General features: G+C 42.9%; 1 non-coding gene across 1 annotated transcript; it reads right to left on the reverse strand.

The window, feature by feature from the left end:
- Positions 1 to 12,369: 12,369 nt before the first annotated feature.
- Trnat-ugu (transfer RNA threonine (anticodon UGU)) lies at positions 12,370 to 12,444 on the reverse strand. The gene has a single exon. It is a non-coding gene; the product is annotated as a tRNA-Thr (tRNA).
- Positions 12,445 to 12,992: the final 548 nt, after the last annotated feature.

Genomic DNA, 12,992 nt, shown 5'->3' on the forward strand with positions numbered 1-12,992 from the left:
TCTTTCCTTATCTACCATGCCCTGGATCGCAGGACTAGAATATTACACTCATTGCTGGACGGAGATGGAGTGCTAAGATCTACCACTGTCACAGGTGGCCTCGTCATTTTCAGACTCTCTCCTAAGGTAAAAGGCATAGAGAAGTTGTAAATATAAGGTTTATACTACGTGTCACTTTACAAGTAGATAAAATATCTGATTTTATTACGATGGTTGTCTCTCCCTGTGTAGGCGAGAGAATAAAATATTCTTAAAATAAATCATTCCAATGAAAAAAAAAAGGGAAGTCAGGAATCATATCCGTGATGCACTAGCCATCGCCTCCACCCAACAGGCGGGATGTAAAAGTTGGAAATTTGTGGTAGGGTCTTACGGGACCAAACTACTTAGGTCATCGGTCCCTAAGCCTACAAACTACCTAATCTAGCCTACACACTATTTAATCTAACTTAAACTAACTTACGCTATGGACAACACAAACACCCAAGCCCAAGGGAGGACTCGAACCTCCGACGGGGAACCGCACGGACCGTGACAAGACGCCTCAGGCTGCGCGTCTACCCCGCGTGGAGGCGGCATATCATTGGTATCAAATTGAAAGGCTAATTAATTAGATTGATCATGAAAGTCCTGTGCTTGACGAAAAATTTTTTCTCTCAGTAGTCGGACTACACTCACCAGGTAGTCCAGATGGGAATCCCTGGATGGATACGATGTTCTTTTCAAGGGACACCATTGAGAACAGATATTTGTGACTGATCGCAGAAGGATTTTACCTTCAGCATCGTACATGTGGCATCAGTGTGTCTTAAAAAGAGATACGTAATCGTCTTACAAGCTACCAGATGTTAAAAACACTTTCACAATGACTATGTTACCACCATCCTGCATAAAAAGTGGACTTGGTTCTACAAGTACATACAAGTCGCTAGTAGCGTTACACTTTCTAGTAGAAATTCTGCCTGCGATTTCGAATAAAGTCTCTCCTTTCAACCACATACTTGTGTTGGATCCTATGTAGATGTATTTTAATGATTACAACCACTGACGAATTATGTTCGTCCCACTCTCATATTCTTCCAAAACTAGTCACCTTTTCCCCCTTCCTTAGTCTCTGCCCCGCGCTCCCTGGAGCTTAGCCAATGTGACTGTTCCAATATAATTCGGTAATGAGAAGAAGTCGGAGAGCGCTGTATCTACCACTTTCTGCATACTATGGAGAAAAAGGTTGACCTGAGTTAGTGCGAGAGGGCCATCTTTCTTGACCACTCGGTGTAAATGGGGATATTTTGTCGTAGCTCCAGCAATGGTGTAGCATGTGTAAGGTCTGCGTCAAAACGAAGTTCTCTCCTGCAACATGAGGTAGTATAGAAGACAGTACAGAAACTGAAAGGAGGACTGGAAGAAGGGCAAGGGTTTTGCAGTTGCATTGCTGTGTTTCTTCTAACTACATGCAGTTACCTCACGGCGAAGGTGATCTGAGTCCCTCAGGGTGGATTCACGTCTGTCAATGACATCATTCTATCATCGCTATTTTTTACCATCCAACAGAGGGAAACTACGAACTATACAAGCCCCCTTAACATTATCCGACAAAGAACTCGATAAGATTCATCTGCGGAGCAGTCTTCCGTTAAATACAGGGAAAACTAATACCGTCCGTGTGTTGGCATCGAGAATGTATGGTGCTCCTATTAAATATACGGGTACTGATCTACTGGAGCACGTGGCCAGTGATCAACGTCGCTTGCATGGACCTGTGTAAAGTTTCATTGCCTGTACTGTGGGAGGACCATATCCCACAGACTATGAAGGGTCCCTGTTTACATGTTTCAGTCCATTCACTCTTACAGAAAACTGGACTTCTCATGGTGTAAATCATGTTGTTACTGCTCCTACAACACGCACAGCGAATGATTGAAATAATAGACAGTCACAACATAAACTGGAAGAGTTTCTGGTTTTGTGGAGCGTTTCCAAACACCTGTTCAAGTATGGTTGATGACCCTGCTTTCACAGGGGTGGTGACAAATGAGTTGGGGTTCTGTTTTGACTGATTTCTCATACTGCAGTCATGTACGCGATAACTGCTTCAGTACTTGCCAGCCACAGAAGGTATTGCCCCTCCACCAAGACTGTTTCTCCCTCTCGAACAGCCGGCCGGGGTGGCCGAGCGGCTCTAGGCGCTACAGTCTGGAACCGCTCGACCGCTACGATCGCAGATTCGAATCCTGCCTCGGGCATGGATGTGTGTGGTGTCCTTAGGTCAGTTAGGTTTAAGTAGTTCTAAGTTCTAGGGATGTGATAACCTCAGAAGTTAAGTCCCATAGTGCTGAGAGCCATTTTTGAACCTCTCGAACAAGTGATGTCTGTGGTGTCACCGCCAGACACCACACTTGCTAGGTGGTAGTTTAAATCGGCCGCGGTCCATTAGTACATGTCGGACCCGCGTGTCACCACTGTGTGATCGTAGACCGAGCGCCACCACACGGCAGGTCTCGAGAGACGTACTAGCACTCGCCCCAGTTGTACGGACGACATTGCTAGCGACTACACGTACGAAGCCTTTCTCTCAATTGCCGAGAGACAGTTAGAATAGCCTTCAGCTAAGTCCATGGCTACGACCTAGCAAGGCGCAGTTAACCATATCTGGAGAGAGTCTCACTTGTATTATCAAGAGCAATGTACAACAAGAAATTAAAGTTAAGTATACGAGAAGCTCCGTTCTTTTCTTTATAGCATTCATAGAGTATCCTGTTTCAGACTTAACGCAAGACGGCGTGAGTTCACGCGTGCCCTTTCGGCTACTTCTCAGTGTGGCGTAGCTAGCTTGTTACGCCACAACAATGTCAGTAAAACATTATGTGGTAATCAACAGCGCACTAGTGGGAGGAAGGGATGGAGAAGACAGCGACGCTGTACTGTAATAAGCATCACAGTTGATAGTGCGATCAATTTTAGTAATATTACCAGTGACCCAGCAGCATGCTATCCAGTTTATTTATCATCGCTAAACAACTTCTCAACTACCGGTACTTTGCTAGTACGATATGCTAAATTGCGAATGTAGACAGATGACTATGGAGTACATCCATTCATTGTTAATCCTCGAACATACACAGACACAGACATATACACATTCCAAAGTATACCAGACAGTGATTACATATATCTAGCACCTCGATCATAGGGTGTCATTTACAATTACGATTCCTATGTGGATGGGAGATACAGAGCATTCTCGCATTCTTAGGATAATCACCGATTTAATTTGTACCTGACCAGAAACAGAGAACTACATTCCATGTCTTGTGATGGAGCAGAGTGAATAAAGTCTGTAACTGCTGTTCTGCGCCAATCTTACACACGGCGCCTATGCAAGTGCACAAGATCTCTCCAGACTAGCTCATGTCGAGGAGATTAATATTCTGGGGCGTATAGTAGATATGAAAGTGCTGTGATGATTTAACAGACGGTTATGAGGAAGAAACATGGAGTTTATGCATGATGGAGCTCTAGGGAGCATAGTTTAAACAATTTATGTGGATCTACTGCGTTATCAATTCAGATGTATTGTTTTACTGTATGCTGTCAGTACCAAGGAGGTATTGGTAAGACAAAACATAAACACATGAATTCCTAAGGCTATACAGTTCTGCGCCGGCCGCGGTGGTCTAGCGGTTCTAGGCGCTCAGTCCGGAACTGCGCAACTGCTACGGTCGCAGGTTAGAATCCTGCCTCGGGCATGGATGTGTGTGATGTCCTTAGGTTAGTTAGGTTTAAGTAGTTCTAAGTTCTAGGGGACTGATGACCACGGATGTTAAGTCCCATAGTGCCCAGAGCCATTTGAACCATTTTTACAGTTCTGCGGTTAAAACAAGCTACAACAAATGGCTCAAATGCTCTGAGCAAATGGCTCTGAGCACTATGGGACTTAACATCTGAGGTCATCAGTCCCCTAGAACTTAGAACTACTTAAACCTAACTAACCGAAGGACATCACACACATCCATGCCCGAGGCAGGATTCGAACCTGCGACGTAGCGGTCGTGCGGTTCCAGAATGAAGCGCCTAGAACCGCTTTTCCACACCGGCCGGCCACGCTACAACACTAAAGCGGTGCGGCTTCTGACTTATTATTAGTGCGGAATGCAACTCTGTTAATACTCAAATATAAGAAAAGTACCCCCAACGTATGAAATACATTATCCGTGCAAGTTTCTTTACGACACGCTATGGTGATAGACTGTAAAGTAAACTACTACCACAGTATAGGATGGACATGAAAAGTATAGTAGCAGTCACTTCGTATCTACGTATATGAAACTGAAGATTCGATTTATGTCCAAGATGTAGCAGAGAAAAGGCCTACTTCGCGAACATATAAGTTCGTCTAGAGGAGGGTACCAAAACAGGTTTTCCATTGATGGACATTTTTCACCACACATGGGCTGGAGGTCCTTTGATGACTATGTTTTGGAGAGGTTTGCTATTAACGATCGCAGATAGCGCTCTGGGTCACACACATTTTTGTATGTACGTATTGAACTGGGGATCTAGAAACAACAGACAGGATTCGTCCCCGCCTTTGCCCTCAGTGGTACACAACCCCACGACAGTCTACAGCATTCCGCTCACCCCACGGCCACCCCACACCGAAGCAACGGTTATTGTGCGGTTCGGCAGGCAGTGGACCCCCCTTGGAACGTCTCATTCCAGACGAGTGTAACTCCAATGTTCGCGTGTTAGAGTAATTATGGTGTACGCATACGTGGAGACAGCGATCGCCGACATAGTGTAACTGAAGCGGAATAAAGGAAACCAGCCCACATTCGCCGAGGCAGATGGAAAACCGCTTTAAAAACCATCCACAGACTGGTCGGCACTTCGAACCTCGACAGTAATCCATCGGCCGGATTCGTGCCGGGAACCGGCACGCCTTCCCGCTCGGGAAGCAGAGCGGCAAGTCACGCACAACTGATACACCCACCAGAGAACAAATGCATGATAAATGGCCTGCAGCAACATCTCCCTCCCTCCCTCGCAACCAATCACTCCGTCTACTCCCTATCGTCCTTTAACGCACATGCAAGTCAGTTTAAAGGCCGGTGGATCTCTTTTCCAGGAAAGCATCAAAGAGACTAGTAGACTTGCATGTCTCACTATTAACTCAATAGACGCAAATCAGCACGTTTTCATACGGCAACTGTTTGTTAGCTGATGTCGCAAGGTGGAGAGTGTAGACAAGCACATTGTAAATATTGTTTATGAGAGTTTAAAACATCTAAATAGTCCCGCACAGGGTCAGACACGTGATCGATTCTGTATATGCATACTGCAGTCACTCCAGCAGATAATACAATGCTCTTTCGCTGAGGACTCTTCATAAAAGTTTATATGACGATTGCCAATAACTTTCGGGTCACACCTGGGCTTGCGATCCGACATATATAAATTTATTACTCTAAATTTGGCGATCATCCACGTTAAGCATTCTATTCCAAACGTCTTATCACTGTCGAAGAAGAATGACTGTTTCCCTGGTTCCTGGTGCTTCCATGTCAATTTATTTATTCTCGAATCAGAAACATACAAATTTACAGTAGCCATACACATCAATTAATATGTACATCGATATGATGGTCAACTGTGGTTCTGAGAAGGACCAAGATGATGTTTCTGATGTGAAAGGATCAGCCGCCAGAGAAACCTGACGCCCAGGGTACGCCCGATTTCCATGTCAATAGTTTATATCTACAGTTTTCGACTTACCTAGTAGCCTCAAAGACATTTTACTCAAAACATGTTAATATATTCGCGCCTATTCACTTGTTAATATTATTACCAGGGACTTGTAATCATCACGATACCAAGTCATATAACACGAAAAACGATATCATGTCATCCATAAAGGCATCTGTCATATCGTGAAATATAGCATAACGTATCATTGAAGTTTAGGACGCATGCATTCCCACTCTGTGATACTTTCTATTATAGGTGCACCCCCACTCGCTGATAGTTGCTGTTGTCGGTGCATCTCACTTTCTAGAAGCACATAAGTTTGTGTCAATTCCTTCTTACCCCTATCACTACATGGGCGAGTCTTACAAGGGAATTGTTCAATAAGACATATAGAAACCTAACCTGATTTTTTTGCGCTGGGAGAACACAACGAAAGAAATGTACTGACAGAATTTTATCCCCTAAGAGGCACTGCAAGTATTTTGTAAGAAATGTTTAAGTTGCACATTTTAGCCGCGCGAAGTACAGCTTATAACAGCGATTTGTACAGCCCTGCCACCCTAGCGCGCGACTCGGCGAATCATTCACGCTGCACTGCGTAGCGGAATTATCCGGAGTTCACAGACACCAATTTTAAGCACCTAAAGCCTGGTTTACAATGGAGCGAATGGAAGTGAACACCTGCGAATAAGCATTTGCAGAAAATTCACTACCATTCGCTTGTATATGGGTAGAATCGTTTATACCAGAGTGAACGGAAGAGAACACGAGGTAGCGAACATTGCCTATGAACGCTGTGTTATTAATATTTGATTTTTGGAGCTAATATTCGGCATACAGGATGAAAATCTATCTTGTTAGAGCCAAAATACGAAACTTTACTATTCAGTGAGGATTATTTTGCATGGCGAGCGCACTGTTCTTGATGGAGTATGCAAAATAGCACAGTAAAGGAATAATTTAAGTGTCACAATTTCTATGGAAGCGTGACATGCGTCGAGATCGTGCACTTTGCACGGAATTGCATCTCCATCTCTCCTTATCACTGGTTCAAAATTTTCCTTGTATATCGGCTGCCATTTTTCCCTCACTTCTCATTACCATTGAGAGGAAATTTATAAACAGAACACTAATTCTGACGTCAAGCATCATCTCAACAGGTAACACAACTAGCGTTTCCCTACTCGTGTAAGGTGTAATAGTCATATTTTTTTAAAAAATAAAAATGGTATATTGTCAAAGCACATGCTACATGATGCTACATCAAATCCCATTCAGGCCACAACCTTTTCACTATGATTTTTAACCGAGCATTCACTTCTCACAGATGTAAACCACTCATACTTATAACTGGCATTATAGTATAAGAATGTCTCATTGCGTTCATTGATTGGGCAACGGACTCCGTCTTTTTTTCAACCTGAAATGATAAAGTGCGGTGTGTACGCAGTTCTTTCGCGAAACCTGACTGATCAGCGTTATAAACAACAGTTGTGGGGATAAGAGCAAGTTTCGTCTTTACGTCAGCTATGAATTTCTCTATAACATTCTCTATCACTGGTGGCTGCTCTACACGTTTACGTGACGTAAACTTGGTAATTTTGCGACTTCCTATTCTGTACGACTTCTTGATCCTGCGTAGTCAGGTCGACGAAGCCTGGGAGTTAGCAATGTGCATGTCAGATGCAGTTCGGAGGGCCCAGTCTCGAAGATCTCCATCGGTAACGGTGCATAGCCTCTCACGAGCAGTTCCTAATCTTCCGAACAGTTTTTCGTTCAGATGGTTTCGGGTTTCCGTTTGGCGCATATTTCTTATTTCATGTAATTCTTCTTCCCTTTGTACAGTTCACGCTTCGACTCTAGGACTGTTACTGGCACAGCTAACGTCGTCCGAACCACAATTCATAGGGTCGTCGCAGTTATTTCGTATTTCTTCTAACGTATCCACAATTTCAAACGAAATGTCGATAACATTCGAATGAATGTCAACGACATCAACTAACAAATGACACATATGTACGTCCTCACCACAAGTAGGTGATTTTGACTGGAAACCACGTTCTTCATATTTCATCATTGCTAAACTGAGAGCGTTAATTGGTTTTCACATTTCTGTGAAACTGGAAGAAAAGAAAAGGTGCTATTAGCAGGTATGACTAACGAAAGCACAGTAAATATTAATTAAGCTTTATCTGTACTGTCGATACTACCAATACTGCAAAAAGCAAATGATAATTTGCACTTAAATCTGGACGGTGCACATTCAAATGGCACCCTTAGTTAAGCATTAATTTCAGACTAGTTAACGTCTTTTGCAAAAGGAGTTAATCGATTTGCACAATCTACCTGGGCGCTAGGTCCGGTTCGTCACTCAAACCTTGCTTAACACAGTGCAATACAGCTAACGTAAGATGGATGACCGCTTATCAGGCTAATAAACCAAAAACCTTTTACCTCACGTTCCTAAATGAAATAGGATCCAAGCATAAAGATTACTCCAAAACGTGATCCTGCACGCGACTTTCGCTAAACACATTTGTAGCGATGTGTGTGTGTGTGTGTGTGTATGATTGAGTTTCAACCCAGTATTGTAAAACGAGTTCTACACATTCTAAAAAGAAAGTACTTTCTGTTCACAACCCTTCCCTTGCTATCGTTTCACGTGTGACACCGCCGGTCTAGTTATAATTGAAAAATATAGTAATAGAAATTTTAATTAGTTTTTCGAGCTAAGAGGAGTGTTCAGTTGAAAGAATGTTGACTGTGTATCGCATATATTGAGTTCGCATGTCGTTGGAACATACTGCCAAAGGCCATTAAATGTATTAAACATCATGAAACCTTAAAAAGTATTAAATTCTTTTCATTAATTTTTGTCATTTATGCGAACAGTAATTCGGAACGTAAAAACACATCCAAGCAAACTGGAAGACAAGATTTCTTCAATTGATTTACTATGCGAAGGTCGCTGGGAACTGAAGCAACAAATCTATTAGTAGAGCCAGCCATTTTTTTTGTTTCGCATTTTTGGCAGTAGTGTCACTTACTCTATCGACTGCGTTAAGTGATACCAGTCACTTGACGTCAGTGGTGGTTTCTCTGCGTGACTTACGAGTGGTCCTCTTACTTCCAAATGACATAAAGTCTGAAATTTATTCTGAGACGTATCACATTTATAGACTACGTTGCGGTGAATGACCGGATGAAACTAAAGCAGTGGACCATATATCTGACACTAAGCTACAATCAATACAATGCCAGTACACAAATATAAGGAAAAATACAGTATAAAAGTGAAAAGTAATGGCAACCATTTTTGAGAGAGGAAGAGATAGCTGCTCTTAGAATTTGTGAGAAGAGGATGCTCTATAGATTCTGATTCTTGTGAGACATTGATCCCAACGAAAGTGATGCGTACCTGGTGATGAGATCAATATTAATTCGCATTCGCAGGCAAAGACACGGACTTACTTGCATAGGCAGAGCAAAATTAAAAGCCTAAATTTGTTGGACTTTTTTGCAGTGCCTGTTATTCTGCCCTCTAAAGGTGCAACGCAGAAGAATGAGGATCAAGGACCAGCGGGTTTACGTCGCCAAAACAATAAAAAAAGAGCCACTATTATTGGCCGTGTTATTCACGAGCTGTTGAAAAAAATGGGGGATGCTGTCGTAGAAAATTTGTTTTACAGTACGACGAGACTTCTACGCGCGCACTGTGTGACATAAAGCGTCACTGTACATCAATGGGGACGTTCTGAAACATCCACCAAACAACAAACGTACTGCACCGTACCACGTGACACTCACTTCTTTCTGTTCTTGTAGACGACGGCGAGATTAAAATTGCTGGGAAGGTAATTTTAAAACTTCTAACAAGCTGAAATTAAAATCGCTCGTACATAAATTAACATAATTTGTAGTTACTAACAGTAATACAGCTATACTTCTCTGAAAGAACTTTCGGCCTTTAATTATTCTCATTTATACATTGTGTTTTCGTTTTTGAAGCTCCTCTTCTGCAGTCGCAGTTTTTACAGATAGTATGTTTTGGCTCATACTAGTTTATCCATGTTCAGCTCGTGATTTAGCGTACCTGAGAAAGGCTAACGTCTTTTGTTTTGCCAAAACATGCAAACGAGAAAGTGTTGTAAGTAGTGTAGTGCATTGTGTGTAGGAGAAAAGAGAACGACTGATGAACGCATTTAGTCTAAGACTTAATACAGTCGTAAAAAATGCATCACCACTTACCCCAATACTTTCATTGGTTGATGGCTTCATGGGTTGAGTGCGTGTGTGCTGTTATTTCACTGATTACAAAATCGAGTCAGATTTGAACTTTGCACTTATCAATATGACGTTTGCAGCCGCTCTGGCCTGGATACACGCCCCGATTCGATTGAAAAAGGCGTCATAACGCTATTGTATTCTCTCCTGAAACTAGCAGTCCCACAACTTGAAAGTTGCCTGTTCATTCGGCCCTTTCATTTCTTACCATTATATTTTGCTTCCTGCAGGTAGAAATATTTTGCAATACTCTAAACGAGTCTGCTATAATTAGTTTCAGTTCATCGATACAAGCACTGTGGCAACCTCTCTACTTCCTCACTGGAGCAGTTTTACTGCTTTGAGGAGCCAGTTTGATTTCGACCAAGTTGCAACCCATGTGGTAATGCTTAATTGAAAGAGAATTCGCTATTACGTTACCTGCAAGTATATCTGTTCGTTCGAAATCGTTGATGTTTGGCTGCCCTTGTCTGGTATTGGTCCATGATATCGTGTAGACTTTACAGTGAATGAAGAACTGGGTGAGACTATTTCTGTTTATTTGCCATGCTGGAACTTATTTATTATAGCGAAGTTACAATGGATGCACCTGATAGCCTCCATACTATGGGCGACTATGAAAAGGCGTGTGGCGGCGGTAAAGTGCACAGAGGCTAAACGTGAAGGACTGTTTGAGAGCGTACTAGGCGGTAGCGCAACGTCACGAGTACTGTGTGTGGCCTTAACATCGATTTCAATAACGCTGGCTAAGGAAACCAACATTTATAGAGGTGACTCCAATTGCTAAGAACGCTTGTAACTTCAATGGAGAGGATGACTTGCTGCATCGTGGTTCCCCGCCATCAAGGAAGTGATTACACGGCCGCGGCATGCGATCAATAAGCTTACAAACTACGCCTGGAAGCTACCTCTGCGGACAATAATATTTTGGATAAACATTGCTCCTCTCATGTTCGGCCTGTTTCCCTTCTAGCCAATCATGTGGGCCCACCAATAGTAGCAGAAGGAATTTTAACTAATAAATCTTTTCCTCCATAATTGCGTGTAAATCCCCTTTCTAACCAATCTCATTGTCCCAGCAATGATAGCCACAGGCATTTTAGTCAAAAACCACCTTCTTCACCAATAACGTTGGGAAAACTTTATTTATATCCAATGACGATTGCCCAGCAAGGGTGGCCCAAGATTTTTACCCAGTAATACAGCACAAACGTGGCAAAACTCCCCTTTCTAAGAGAAGTCAACACTGGTGTCTGACAATGCTCAATGTACAGTGGATACCAAAAGATCCTGAAGAAGATCCGGGCAGAAGGGTCGAAACGTCGATTGTTTGATGAAATAAGACGTGGCCTAACAACCCAGAAGATTTTAACTTGTGGCAATGGCCACGAAGGACTGCAGTCGTACATACATTGGTATTGCAGGGTTGGAATCACTCCGCTAGTAGGAATCGGGCCGTGTGCTTGCGCGTAATAAAACAGAGCCTTACAGGTTGCTCATGGAAGCTGGTCACAACGTCGCACATTATTTCTTGTTCTTCATGCCGTGAATTCAACGACGTTACGCTCCTTTCATGTATAAAGTAGTTTTCACTTACTCAAGACACATGAGATGAGAGATGATAATCCTATTGCTCGTCGTAAATCTAAATCTTACAAGTCTGAGTACCCGTCAGGGGTTGTAAAATACTTCCTTTGTGTCCAGTGACAATATATAAATGCTTATCAATCCACATCTTGCCGATATATTGCAAAACATATTCTATCGTTTTTCGTATTAAGCCTTTTGAGTGTGCCTCGCTGCATCTTGTTGAACTCTGAGCGTTGCTTCACGATGCTCATTCAGGGTGATTCTGAAATTAATCATCGATTTCAGATCCCATAAGACATTTACAATAAGCGACTTTTCTTTTCATGCTATGAAATTCCAGGTCCAGTAAAACTAGGTGTACGGGAACTCTTTCGCCTACTGCTGTTTTATATACATATACCGTGTGGATAGATTTCGTATATATTATGTTTATGCTAGTGGAAAGTGACATAATTATGAATTGCTTTGTGAATAGGATGGTTTACTGGTTCGTTATATTGAGGAGATATTCTCATTACAGACGTGGATGCTATAAGCAGACATCTAACGTATGTTCAATTTAATGCTCTGGCCGTTATGAATCAGTGCTAACTATGTGATATACAAATTTTACAGGCACTGTATGTTTCCCAGTGCGCTGAATTATGAAAATGCATGTGTCTGTGACTACTTGTATTAGTGATAATCAAATGGACGCCCTAGCTGCAAACAGGCGTTGATGTACTTCATTGGGGACATGTTGAAAATGTGTGCCCCGACCGGGACTCGAACCCGGGATCTCCTGCTTACATGGCAGACGCTCTATCCATCTGAGCCACCGCGGGCACAGAGGATAGTGCGTCTGCAGGGACTTATCCCTTGCACACTCCCCGTGAGATCCACATTCCCGACATGTCCACACCACTACATTCGTAGTGCACCTAATAGATGTTTGCCCATCATACTCATTACTCGTGGCAGATTAATCTACCAAGTCCCGTACGAGTTCGGGCATAGCGTCTGCGTTCGCACAAGAAGGTCAATGGCCGGGTTCAAATGGTTCAAATGGCTCTGAGCACTATGGGACTCAACTGCTGTGGTCATAAGTCCCCTAGAACTTAGAACTACTTAAACCTAACCAACCTAAGGACAGCACACAACACCCAGCCATCACGAGGCAGAGAAAATCCCTGACCCCGCCGGGAATCGAACCCGGGAACCCGGGCGTGGGAAGCGAGAACGCTACCGCACGACCACGAGATGCGGGCCCAATGGCCGGGAAGCCGTATTTTAACTGTATATGACGGTAGTATCTGTTCCCGAAAGAACAGTTACCGTGGATGACCATGCAGCTTTGCTAGAAATGAAATGATAATTAAATGTCCATTTAATTA

This window comes from Schistocerca nitens, chromosome 1 (assembly GCF_023898315.1).
Source record: "Schistocerca nitens isolate TAMUIC-IGC-003100 chromosome 1, iqSchNite1.1, whole genome shotgun sequence".
In the NCBI taxonomy this organism is placed as follows: Eukaryota; Metazoa; Arthropoda; class Insecta; order Orthoptera; family Acrididae; genus Schistocerca; species Schistocerca nitens.